This window comes from Crocuta crocuta, unplaced genomic scaffold (assembly GCF_008692635.1).
Source record: "Crocuta crocuta isolate KB4526 unplaced genomic scaffold, BGI_CrCroc_1.0 scaffold408, whole genome shotgun sequence".
Taxonomy (NCBI): Eukaryota; Metazoa; Chordata; class Mammalia; order Carnivora; family Hyaenidae; genus Crocuta; species Crocuta crocuta.
Window position 1 is genome coordinate 186,181 of NW_027527444.1, and position 11,186 is coordinate 197,366.

Here is an 11,186-nt window from a genome sequence, read left to right on the forward strand (position 1 = left end):
GGTTGCCAGGTGTTTTGGTGATGACACGGAGTTGTGGGGAACCGCCTGTCCACTTCTTGGGCCTCTGTTAGGGCCACCCTCCCGTCTTCCCCTCCTTGTGTAAGGCTCCCGGGGCTCGTGTGTCTGAACACTCCCTTTCTGCTTTTGAACGTCCCCACAGCTCGGAAAGGAGCAATCCGAATTTTGGGAGTAGGAGTCCTCATTTAGACCCAGAGTCCTGCCTTTTTTTTTTTTTTTTTTTTTTTTTTTTTAAACTTTTTTTTTTTTTNTTTTTTTTTTGGTTAACACTTCTGTCTGACTTCCTTCTGTCCTTTCCCCAATCCTCTCTTACCTCTTTCCTCTCAAGGCTGAGTTCACAGTGAACTAATTAGGCGACAGGAAAAACTCATTAACATGGATCCGAGTAAATGGCCTGAATCACCGTTGTGGCTAGGGACCAGGAGATGGCATTTGTGTGAGCCCAAGGCCCCAAAGAGAGGAGATGACCAGTTTTTCCTCCTCGATCTGAAGCGGGTGGGGCAGGGAGAGTCACCATTCCCCAAAGCACCACCGTCCCTCTGGGGAAGTAGAAGTTCCCGATCAGCTCTAAGACACCCTCCCCCACCCGTGCCCCCACCAGCTTTTTGGCGAAGACTTGATGGACTAGCCACAGTAGGGGCTGAGGGAAGACGGCTCCCTCATAGCGCTTCCCAGAGCAGGGAGAGGCAGAATCAGTTGGGTTCCCATCCAGCTCCAACTTCCCTAGCAGTGACCTGTGACCGCCCCTGCCCCCAACGCACACCCCAGCTCAGGAGACCCCCAGCTGGGCATCTTCTGTGCCATGAAGCCCTTGATTCCCAGGACGCACTGAGTTTTCATCTCTGTCTTGAATTCATCGTGCTGGGCGGAATCTCTCTTCTTAGAGCCCTCCCCCGTGACCAACTTCCCCATTGCGGTTTGGAAGTACCCCATGTTCTGTCTGCTTAGCCTGGAAGCTTGGTATCGTGAATCCCGGGACCCGATGTCTCATTGTCACCAGGCCCAGCTGCTCCTCACACATCCGTTCGCAGCTCTCCTGAGCCCCGCTTCCCTGCCCTCCCTTGGCAGGGCCTCGAACCTCTCTCCTCCTGCTCTCCCTTTTTGTCCAGCCTCTCTCCTGGAATCCATCTGCATCACCCGCCGCACCCCTGCTTCCCCACTTTTGTCATATAGATTATTTGCTCTGGGCAGGCAGAAAAACAACAACGANAATACCCCCCAAAAACCCAGCCCCCCCCCAAAACCCAGAAAACTCCTCCAATTTCTGCCCTATATCCTTTCTTGCTGTGGAGCTTCTCCATCTGCCAAACCATATTGCTGCCGCCTTGTAAAGCAGTGTCCCCACCTTCTTGCTTGGAGGAGGGCGGAGAGCTGCATCTTGGGGCGTTTCCCGGCTCCCTGTGAGCCTGACCAAGCCCCCCTGCCGGAGCCCAGGAAACCTGGGTCCATGCGTTTTTACTGTTACGTAACACATCCGTAGCCGGGGAGGCCGGTCGGTGTTTACTAGGGCTGAGCCTCTTAGTGGGAAGGGATGACATTTTCCCAGCGTATAATAAGCTTCCGCCTCACTCTGGTAATACTTCGGTGAAGGATTTATTTGTTCCAGCCCTGAAGGTGACCTCGGAGACGCAGTCAGAATCCATCTGGGCCTGAGGGAGCACCGTGGCACCTTGCCCTCGGGTCCTCTGCCTGCTTCGCTCAGTCACCTCAGACCCCGTGGCCAGGGGAGGAGGAAGGAAGCGGAGGAACATTCCGCCTTCCTGTTTCAGGACAGGATTTGAGGGGAAGCAGACTGTTATTGAAAAGTTCCTTTCCCACCAAAGGCCAAGGAAGGAGAAAAGGGGGTCCATCCTGCAGTTTGAAGGAACAAAGGCAGTGTAACCGGGGGTGGGGGGGGAGGGGTGGCTGACTTCTATGTGCGGAGCCTCTGAGCCCGTCTCTCCTCCCTGGTAGGGAAACTGAGGCTCAGGGAAAGGAGGGATCCACACTGATCAGTCGGGGATCGTGTGGGGCCCCAGGCAGGAGCCCTCGAGACTTGCTCGGGTGTCTTCGCTGTGCCCTAGAAAGAGGGCTTCGGAGGAACCGGGCCTCAGTCCAGATGGGGGACGGCCTGGGCACGTGGAACATGGCAGAGGCTGGGCCAAGTGAGCCAGGAGCCAGCGTGAGCTCCCGGGAGGAGCCGCCTGGGGTCCCAGCAAGTGGCCAGGAAAGGCAGGCTTGTCTCTGAGGAGATGGGAGTCCCGGGAGGTCTGCCCCAGGGGGGTCTAAGCAGGGGTGGGCTCTGTGGGCCCACAGGGAGGACCGGGAAGCGGGCCATGGCCACGGGTGTGCCGTGTGGCTCCTACTTGGGCAGGAACCGGGCTTTGTCAGCTGGACGACTCGTCGTTGCCCCCTTTGTTTTCCTCCCAAATTAAAAAAAAATTTTTTTAACGTTGATTTATTTTTGAGAGAGGGACAGAGTGCGAATGGGGGAGGGGCAGAGAGAGAGAGGGAGACACAGAATCCGAGGCAGGCTCCAGGCTCTGAGCTAGCTGTCAGCACAGAGCCTGACGCGGGGCTCAAACCCACGAACTGTGAGATCGTGGCCTGAGCCGAAGTCCGACGGAGCCACCCAGGCGCCCGGTTCTCTATTTTCCTTTTTTTTTTTTAAACAACGAAGTGCCTTGGAGCGTTCCTGCGGTGTGCTGATTTGTTCTCTCCTCCACCTCACTCTTGGGGGTGAATGTAGGCTCTAGCGATCTGCCCCCATGGGCACAGGCTCCGGAGTGTGGGGGACCGAGGGAAGTAAGGAGGTGCAGGTGTTCCCGTTGGGTTCAAGCCTAGGCTGGAGAAAGAAGGTGGCCCTGCGCTGAGGGCACAGCCTGTTGGGGAGGGCGCAGAAGGAGCTGGAAGGTGGTGCTCTTCCTTGCGGGCCTGCCTGGGGGCTTGAGTTCACCCAGTTTCCTCTGTGCTGGGACTAGGCCCTGGCAGCCCTGTGGTGCGGTAAGGCAGGTAGGGGACAGTCATAGCCATTTTGGAGACTGGGAGGCTCTCTTCCTCGGGGCAGCCATTCCCCAGCCTGGTGGTAACACTCACCTGGGGGACTTGCCGAAGGACCCGTTTCCGAGGCTTCCAGCAAGGCATCTGATTCAGTGGGTTTGAGTTGGGGGCCCAGGGATCTGGGTCTGTCACGTCCTCTGGCGTTCGGGTAATTAGCTGGTTTCGGGAATGAGTGCCTGGTGGTGGCCTGGAGGTTTATGTAGGACTTTGCACAGAAGAGTTCTAGGAATTCTGAAAAAGAGGATATCTGGGTGGGTGCTAGTGGCCTGGGAGAGTGCATTTGTTCCAGATATATTTATTTAGCTCCTACCGTGTGGCCCAGTTGCATGTAGCACAGTGGAAGGCAGGGAGGAGGCCGGGGGGGCGGGGGGNGAGCGATCAGCCTGCAGGAGGTGCCGGATCAGGGCTTGGGAGGGGCGGGAATAAAGCCCAGATTTGAACAAAACCAGGGCAAAGATTGGAGACTGGGGAAGACTCCTCAGGACCCCTGTCTTCAAGGTCACAGGAGAGGGATGGAAAGACTACCTCCCCCAGGCTGCAGACCTCCAGGGGCAGAGGAGAGGCCCCCGCACCCCCCCCCATCCAGCCCTCTGTCCCTGAACTTCGGCTCTTTGCCAAGTGGAAGACACCCTCCAAATCAGACAGNTCGGAGGCCGGACTCCATCTCATGAACCGTGAGATCATGACCAGAGCCGAAACCAAGAGTCAGATGCTTAACGGACTGAGCCACCCAGGCGCCCCCCCCCCAACATTAATTTCATCCGTGAAAGCTGTGTGCCCGGCGTGGGGGGCCAGGAGGCTTTCCGTGCAGAGGGAGCAGGTTTGCAGAGACGGCAGGGGAGGGTGAAAGTATAACGTGTTCAAGGAGCAGAAGGCTGGGGCATTGAGTCCGGAGGGGTCAGGCCAGGGGACCCTGATCTGGGCATCCAGGGGAGCCGCGGCCCCGGGAGACCAGGCGGGACAGACGCGGATCCCTGAGTTCGTAGCATCCACACCGTGCGCTCGCCCTGTGCGCCTGCCGTTCGAGCCGTCAGGGAGTTTGTGATCTCCAAACCTCAGGAACGGAGGGAATGAAGGTGCCCTTCTTGGAAAGCAGGCTTAGGGGAGCGGAGGCCTGGAGGGGGGGGCAGGCTTGGGCCCCGAGACCTCCCACGACCTCGTTTCGCCATCCCCTGAACACACATCCGGGAACCTTTTGCTTACCTTCCTTCTCTTTTTAATACGCGGGCAACTTGAAATGAGTTTCATGGGATTGCCTTTCCCCAACTTGCAGGACAAGGGGTAAAGGGAAGCTAATTTGGGAACACGGAGCTGAGCCCTGGGGTTAGGGAGCAGGGGAGGGTGGTGACCTGGGGCACCCGCTTTGGGGATGTGGATGCTGGCTGGGACTGCGTCGGGCCGGTTGCCGTTCCCCACCGGCCCGCCGGAGACTGTCATAGGCTTTTGCAACAGGCGCTTGGCAGGTCTCTCTCTAGGCATGCAAGGGTCATTTCCATTCTGCCACGCCTGGGACTTGGATTGGGTAACTCCCCCAAGGCCGTACCAGGAGCTGCAGAAGTTGGGTGTCTGGCCACAGGTCTGGTGCTCCCTCCCTTGGATGGATGGACTAGATGGGCTTCGGTGGGTCGGACTAGATGCCCAGTCAGCCTTCCTGCGGTGCCTCCCAGGGAAGCTTTTTTTTTTTTTTTAATATTTAAAATGTTTTCTTTATTTCTGAGAGAGAGAGACAGGTGAGCAGGGGAGAGTCCGAGAAAGAGGAAGACACAGAATCCAAAGCAGGCTCCAGGCTCTGAATTAGCTGTCAGCACAGAGCCCGACGCGGGGCTCGAACCCACGAACCGTGAGATCATGACCTGAGCTGAAGTCGGACACTTAACCTACTGAGCCACCCAGGCGCCCCACATGGAAGCTTTTTGACTTCCAGTTTAACCTGTGGGAACTTTGAGGACGTAACTTAAGGGGGACTTAGGGCTCTTCTCACCTGCTGTCATTTTCTTCTGGATGTTTTGAATCCCAGCTGAATGATGGCTCTGGGAGGTGGCTCTCCCCTCTGTGAGCAGTAGAGGTTGTATGTAGCACAGAAATGTTTGCTCAAGAAACACTTAGAAATATGTAAACATTGTGGGGTGCCTGGGCAGCTCAGTCGGTTGAGCGTCCAACTCTTGATTTCAGCTCAGGTCATGATATCGCGGTTTGTGAGTTCGAGTCCTGTGTTGTGCTCTGCACTGACAGCGCTTGCACACACACAGAGTCTCTCTTTCTCTCTCTAAAAATAAATAAACTTAAAAAGGAATATTTAAACATCGAGAATGTTTGAATATATGTGTAAGTGGCAAAAGTCATGCCCGCATGTATAACAAATTCAGATGTGGATGGAAGCAGAAGAAATGTGTACCCTCCCTGCCCCCCTTAGAGGTTCCTACTGTTGTCTGCCTGATGCTTGTTCTCCTAACTGTTCTCTACTGTCAACTCCTCTCTGATTAATTTGACATTATTGGCATTTCTCGGCAAAGGCGGGATTTTTGTGTTTGTGGAAAAGACTTCCCCTGATAGAACGGGAGCCCCTGCATTCATCTCTTCATCTGGTAGCTCCCTGTTCAGGACTCAGGATATCTGGGTTTGCATTCCTGCTGGGCTGTGACTGGCAAGTCACCCCTTGCTTGGCCTTTTTTTTTTTTCTTCAATGTTTCTTTTGGAGAGAGAGAGTGAGAGAGACAAATAGTGTGAGTGGGGGAGGGGCAGAGAGACAGGGAGACTCAGAACCCGAAGCAGGCTCCAGGCTCTGAGCTGCCAGCACGGAGGCCATCGTGGGGCTCGAACTCAGGAACCGTGAGATCGTGACCTGAGCTGAAGTCCGACGTTTAACCAGTGGAGCCCCCGGGCGTCTCTGGCCTGTCATTTTTGAACCTTGTATTCTTTTTGCACCTGTGCAGCTCGCAGTGACTCGGCACCCGAGTATTTGGATCATCTCGGTCTTGGGTCCTGCCTGTCCAAGGGAGCACAGGCTCTGCTCGGTGCGACGTTCTGAGTGTGACTTTTGGCACACAGCACTTTGATGTGCGCTGCCTGGGCACCCTCAGCGAGATGGTGATCGAAAAGCTCCTCTGGGTGAGGTCTGTGCCGTAGGGAGCTGGGGGGCAAATAAGAAAACCTGCCTGCAGCCTGGGGCCCCATGAGGCCGGGCAGGGTCGTGCCCGTGATGGGCTTGCGGCAGTGCCTGGCACGGAGCGAGCACACCACACCGCGAACACTCGCTGCTGGTTTAAAAGGCTGCAGGGCAGGGCGCCTGGGTGGCGCAGTCGGTTGAGGGTCTGACTTCGGCTCAGGTCATGATCTTACTGTCGGTGAGTTCGAGCCCCGCGTCAGGCTCTGCACTAACGGTACAGAGCCTGCTTGGCATTCTCTGTCTGTCTCTCAGAAATAAATAAACTTTAAGAAAATATTTAAAAAAACATTAAAATGCTTTTTTTTGGTTTTGTTTTACGTCCAGTTGATGTCTAGTGAGAGTCAACGTTAAGAGAAATTTTAGTTGTTTGTCTTTTGTTCCATTCTGTTCTCAGCCTTTCTTCGTTTTCCTCTCAGTTCGTTACTCTGTTCACACTGCATGTAAGACAGTTTTAATTTCTTAATGGAGATTTTTTCTTTTTCTTTTTTTTTAATGTTTCATTTATTTCTTTTTCTTTTTCTTTTTTTTTTAATTTATTTCTGAGAGAGAGAGAGAGACAGCGTGAGCAAAGGAGGGTCAGAGAGAGAGGGAGACACAGAATCCGAAACAGGCTCCAGGCTCTGAGCTGTCAGCACAGAGCCCGACATGGGGCTCGAACCCACAAACCGTGAGATCATGACCCGAGCCGAAGCCGGACGCCTAACTGACTGAGTCCCCAGGCGCCCCATTGGAGACTCTTTCTGAAGTGAACATTTGTGCCCTGGGAGGAGGTCTCCGTCTCTCAGGCAGTGCCCAGGTCCCCCCCAGACCCCAGGCGCCGAAAAGAGTGGCCCCACGCTGCATGGCTTCGTAGCAATGTGGCTCTATTTTTGTGCCTGTTTATAGCGGGTGTTTTTCTCTCTCTTTCTTGTCGGTCGGGCACCCCTGCTTGCCACTGTTAGCGAGCCCGCCTCCAGTGGTTTCTCTTTTGCCTTTTAATTTGATGTTTTGATGGCTTGCAAACCCAGAGCCCGAACTCGTAGAGTGGGATTCAAGCCCAGCCGTGGGCTCTCGGGGCGGGCGTGACTGTGTGCGCGGTGGCCCGGGCGAGGCCGGGAGATGTGGACCCCACCCGGGGCTCCCTCTGTTGCTGGTGTCTTCCAAGGAGGGGTTGAGATACTGCCTGGCCCTGAAGAGTTTTTGTTAAACAGTCCCCTTGGGTGTGAAGAACCGTGAAGATCTGGTGGCATTTAGTGGCTCCTAAGTGCTCCTCTGCTTGGTTATGGCTTCTGGACCATTCTAGACTGCTTTACACGGGGTGGATGTGGTGGAATGAGTGCCGGGCATCCTTCCTTGTCTGTCAGGGCCTGTGTGGGACACAGACCTGGTTCTGGAGCCAGAACGCCTAGATTTGAATTGCAGACTTACGCGTTGGTAGCTGTGTGACCTTTGCTGAGTCTCTTCACCTCTCTGTGTCTTGGCTGCCTTGTGGCCAAAATAAGGTTACCAAGCACCCATTTCATCCATGTAGGTGTGAGAAGGAAGTCAGTTAATGCCCGCAGGCAGAATTTTTAGACCAGCGCCATTCCCTGGAGAGGCCCTCCGTGTGGTAGGCCCTGTCACCATGTGCAGGGTGGGAATGGGGACTCGGTGAGCCCATGAGAGTGAGTGCCCGCAGCACAGGGCTCCTCCTGGAGTGCTCAGGCCCTGCAGGGGCGGAGCTTTGCAGGCCCCAGGGCGGGGAGCCGCTGATGGGTCCAGACCCTGGACCGCAGTTTGTCACGTGAGTGTGTCACGTGGACACCTAGCATTGCCTTCATCTGGTTGTTTGCCTGTTGACTCAAGTGTTTGCTGTCATTCAGTACCACCCAGTTACATATGTGAGTCCCACGCGTAAATTAAATCTTCAAGTAGCCGTAGTGAGAAAGGTAAAAAAGGGCGCCTGGGACGTTCAGTAGGTTAAACGCCTGACTTCTGCTCAGGTCATGATCTCATGGTTTATGAGTTTGAGCCCCGTATCAGGCTCTCTGCTGACAGCTCAGAGCCTGGAACCTCCTTCAGATTCTGTGTCTCCCCCTCTCTCTGCCCCTCCCATGCTCATGCTCTGTCTCTCAATAATAATTAAAAGCATAAAAAAAGTAAAATAAAGTGGGGGGTGCTTGGGTGGCCCAGTCGGTTAAGTCTCTGACTCCTGATTTCAGCTCAGGTCTTAATCTCGCAGTTCAGAGGAGTGAGCCCCCTATCAGGCTCCACAGTAAAAGCGGGGAGCCTGCTTAGGCATTCTCTCTCTCTGTGTCTGTCTCAAAATAAATAAACTTTAAAAGGTAAAAACAAAAACAGCAAAAAGCCCCACAAGGTGAAGTTAGTTTAAATTTGTATTTTATTGAACCCATTTAATCTGAAATAGTATCATTTCCACATGTAATCAGTATGAAAAATGATTAATGGGGAATTTTACATTTTTTCTTCCCGTTTTCAAGCTCTGCCCTCAGCACGGCTCCGTCGGGACAGGCCGAGTGGGGAGGGCTCAGTAGCCATGAGGGCGGCCATGGCCGTGGTGTTGGAAGAGTGGCTTGAATTTTAGCCCACAATAAACAAAAGCGTACCTGTTCGATGTAATAAGCGAATACAGAAGGTGTATCTTTTCCGATTCACCTCTCTCAAGTACTGTACAGTCAAACCTTGGACTGTGAGTAATTTGAGTAACTTGTTCTTCAAGGGCTCCGCAAGACGAGCAACATTTCTATTACATTTTAACCTAATAAGCCAGCGATGTCTTGGATGTCTTGCAACAGGAGTCCTATGTGACACCAAATGTCCCAGGATCACAGCTGAGCCAATGGTTCTTGACATTCGCTTTGATATACGAGCGCTTTGGATGACGAGCATGTTTCTGGAACAAATTATGCTCACACACCAAGGTTTTACTGTATTTGAAATTTCCAGGCAGCCAGGCCCCAGGCACGGACTTCCTGAGCACCTGCTAAGGCCGTCAGGACTGATCGCCAACAGATCCTACTGAATTTGCAGTAGGTTTTTGTCGCCGTGTGTTTTTCTTCTTCTTTCTTTCTTTTTTAAATTTTTAATGTTTGTTTATTTTGAGAGAGAGGGAGAGAAAGCCTGAGCTGGAGGACAGAGAGAGAGAGGGAGTCACAGAATCCAAAGCAGGCTCCAGGCTCTGAGCTAGCTGTCAGCACAGAGCCCAACGCGGGGCTCGAACCCACAACTTTAGATCATGACCTGACCCGAAGTCAGACACTCAACCGACTGAGCCACCCAGGTGCCCCCACACCCACTTCTTAGGGATCCAAAATAATAGTGCCAAAACAATAACAGTAGCTGNAGCAGCAGGGCCTAGTTTGGCCCCCAGGCTTTTCTGCATCCTGGTGACCTCCTTCCATCTCGCAGAGGAGAGGTGGGCTGGGCCGTCAACCATGACCCCCGGCAGTGGTGCCAAGATGCTACACGGAATCAGCAAATGTCACACTGTTCTCGTCACCCCATCCTGGCATTTGAGGCAGGGGCTGATTTTGTAGGCTTTCCTGGTTTACGTTTCACCTTTAATTTATGCTAAGATGTGCGTGTGCATGCGTGTGCGCGTGTGTATAAAATGCAGAATATATGCGTTCTAGCGGGAAGTTTGTAAATGCGCGTATACTTGGAAGACAGGTGGCACAGAATAAGAGCCCCCTTTGGCCCGTAGTTCTTGGTTGGCTCTCTTGCTCTGTCTCTTAGCCCACTCTCCTCCTGTGGAAGGTGGGGCTCCCCCGCACCCCTGCTCGGAGACGAGGTTATGCTGGACTGCACCCGAGAAGGCGTATCCCGTTTATTGCAGCAATAAACGCTGGGCTCCTTTTACCAGCCAGCCCGCTCTTCTAAGGGCAGCGAGGACCTCGATTCTTTGTCCAGGGAGCCACCGGAGAACCTGCAGCCAGGGCGGGCCTGCCGCCCCTTTGTGATAGCTTTCAACCCCTGCGAGCCCCCTCGGCCAACCCAAGGGGACAGAAGCCGTCATCTCGCAGGCCTTATTACATCGTCGCCAGCCTCGGCACTGTTAGGAAGGAGACTGTGTTCCGAACCTTGTTAATAACGGTTCTCTCGTCATTTCCTGGGCCCCAGTCCCCCTGCCCCGAGGCTCTGGGGCTCTGCCCCTCTCCCCGTGGGCCCTGAGTGGCCTCGGGAAGGGAGCCTCATGGAGGTGCTAACAGGCTGGGGTCTACACCTGCTCTGTCGAGCTCCAAGGCCCCGCCTTCCAGGGGCCTCCCCCAGCGGGCATTTGTCATAAGCTGGTATCGGCTTCCGCTGTGGACACGGAGCCCTGCTGTCATTCCAGAGAATGCTTGGCCAACAACCAGGGGCCTCCCTGCTCTGTACCAGCCCGGGAGCCCTTCTGGGCACCGACGGTCCTTCAGGGAGCCTCCGGCCTGTATCACCGTGCTCTGTCCGGCTCCGGGGCCAGGGCGCCGCCCAAGGGACCGTCTTCTGGCCACGTGGGCCCCTGCTGGCCTGAGAAACAGGGGGCAGGTGCAGCTGCAGGCTGTCAGCCCCCCAGAAAGAACCCCCCCGCCCCGGGAGCAGGGCCAGAAGCTGGGAGACCATTTATGGCCCGGGGCCCGGTATCCAGCTGAGGCCTGTGTCTTCTCTCTGGCAGGAGGGTGGGGAGGGGTCTCCCACCCGCGTCTGCAGGGCTGGCTCTCAGCTGGCTTGGGCCTGGCTGCAGCCGTGCGTGGGGTGATGGCGGGTGGGAGGAGGCGTGTCTAGTTCTCTGTCCTCCCTCTTGGAGTTCACGTTCCTCCCCGAGGGGTCAGAGCTGGGTCAGAGCCGTGAGATCACTGAAAACATGGGTGTCGTGCTTTCTCTTTATGCTTCTGACAGGTCGGCTGGCTCAGGCCTTAAATGCCATTCCCTGTCCAGTAAGGAAGCTTCCCTGCGAAGTATGGAAGTACGGCCCTTCCTCCATCAGCTCCCGCCCCCCCCCCCCCCC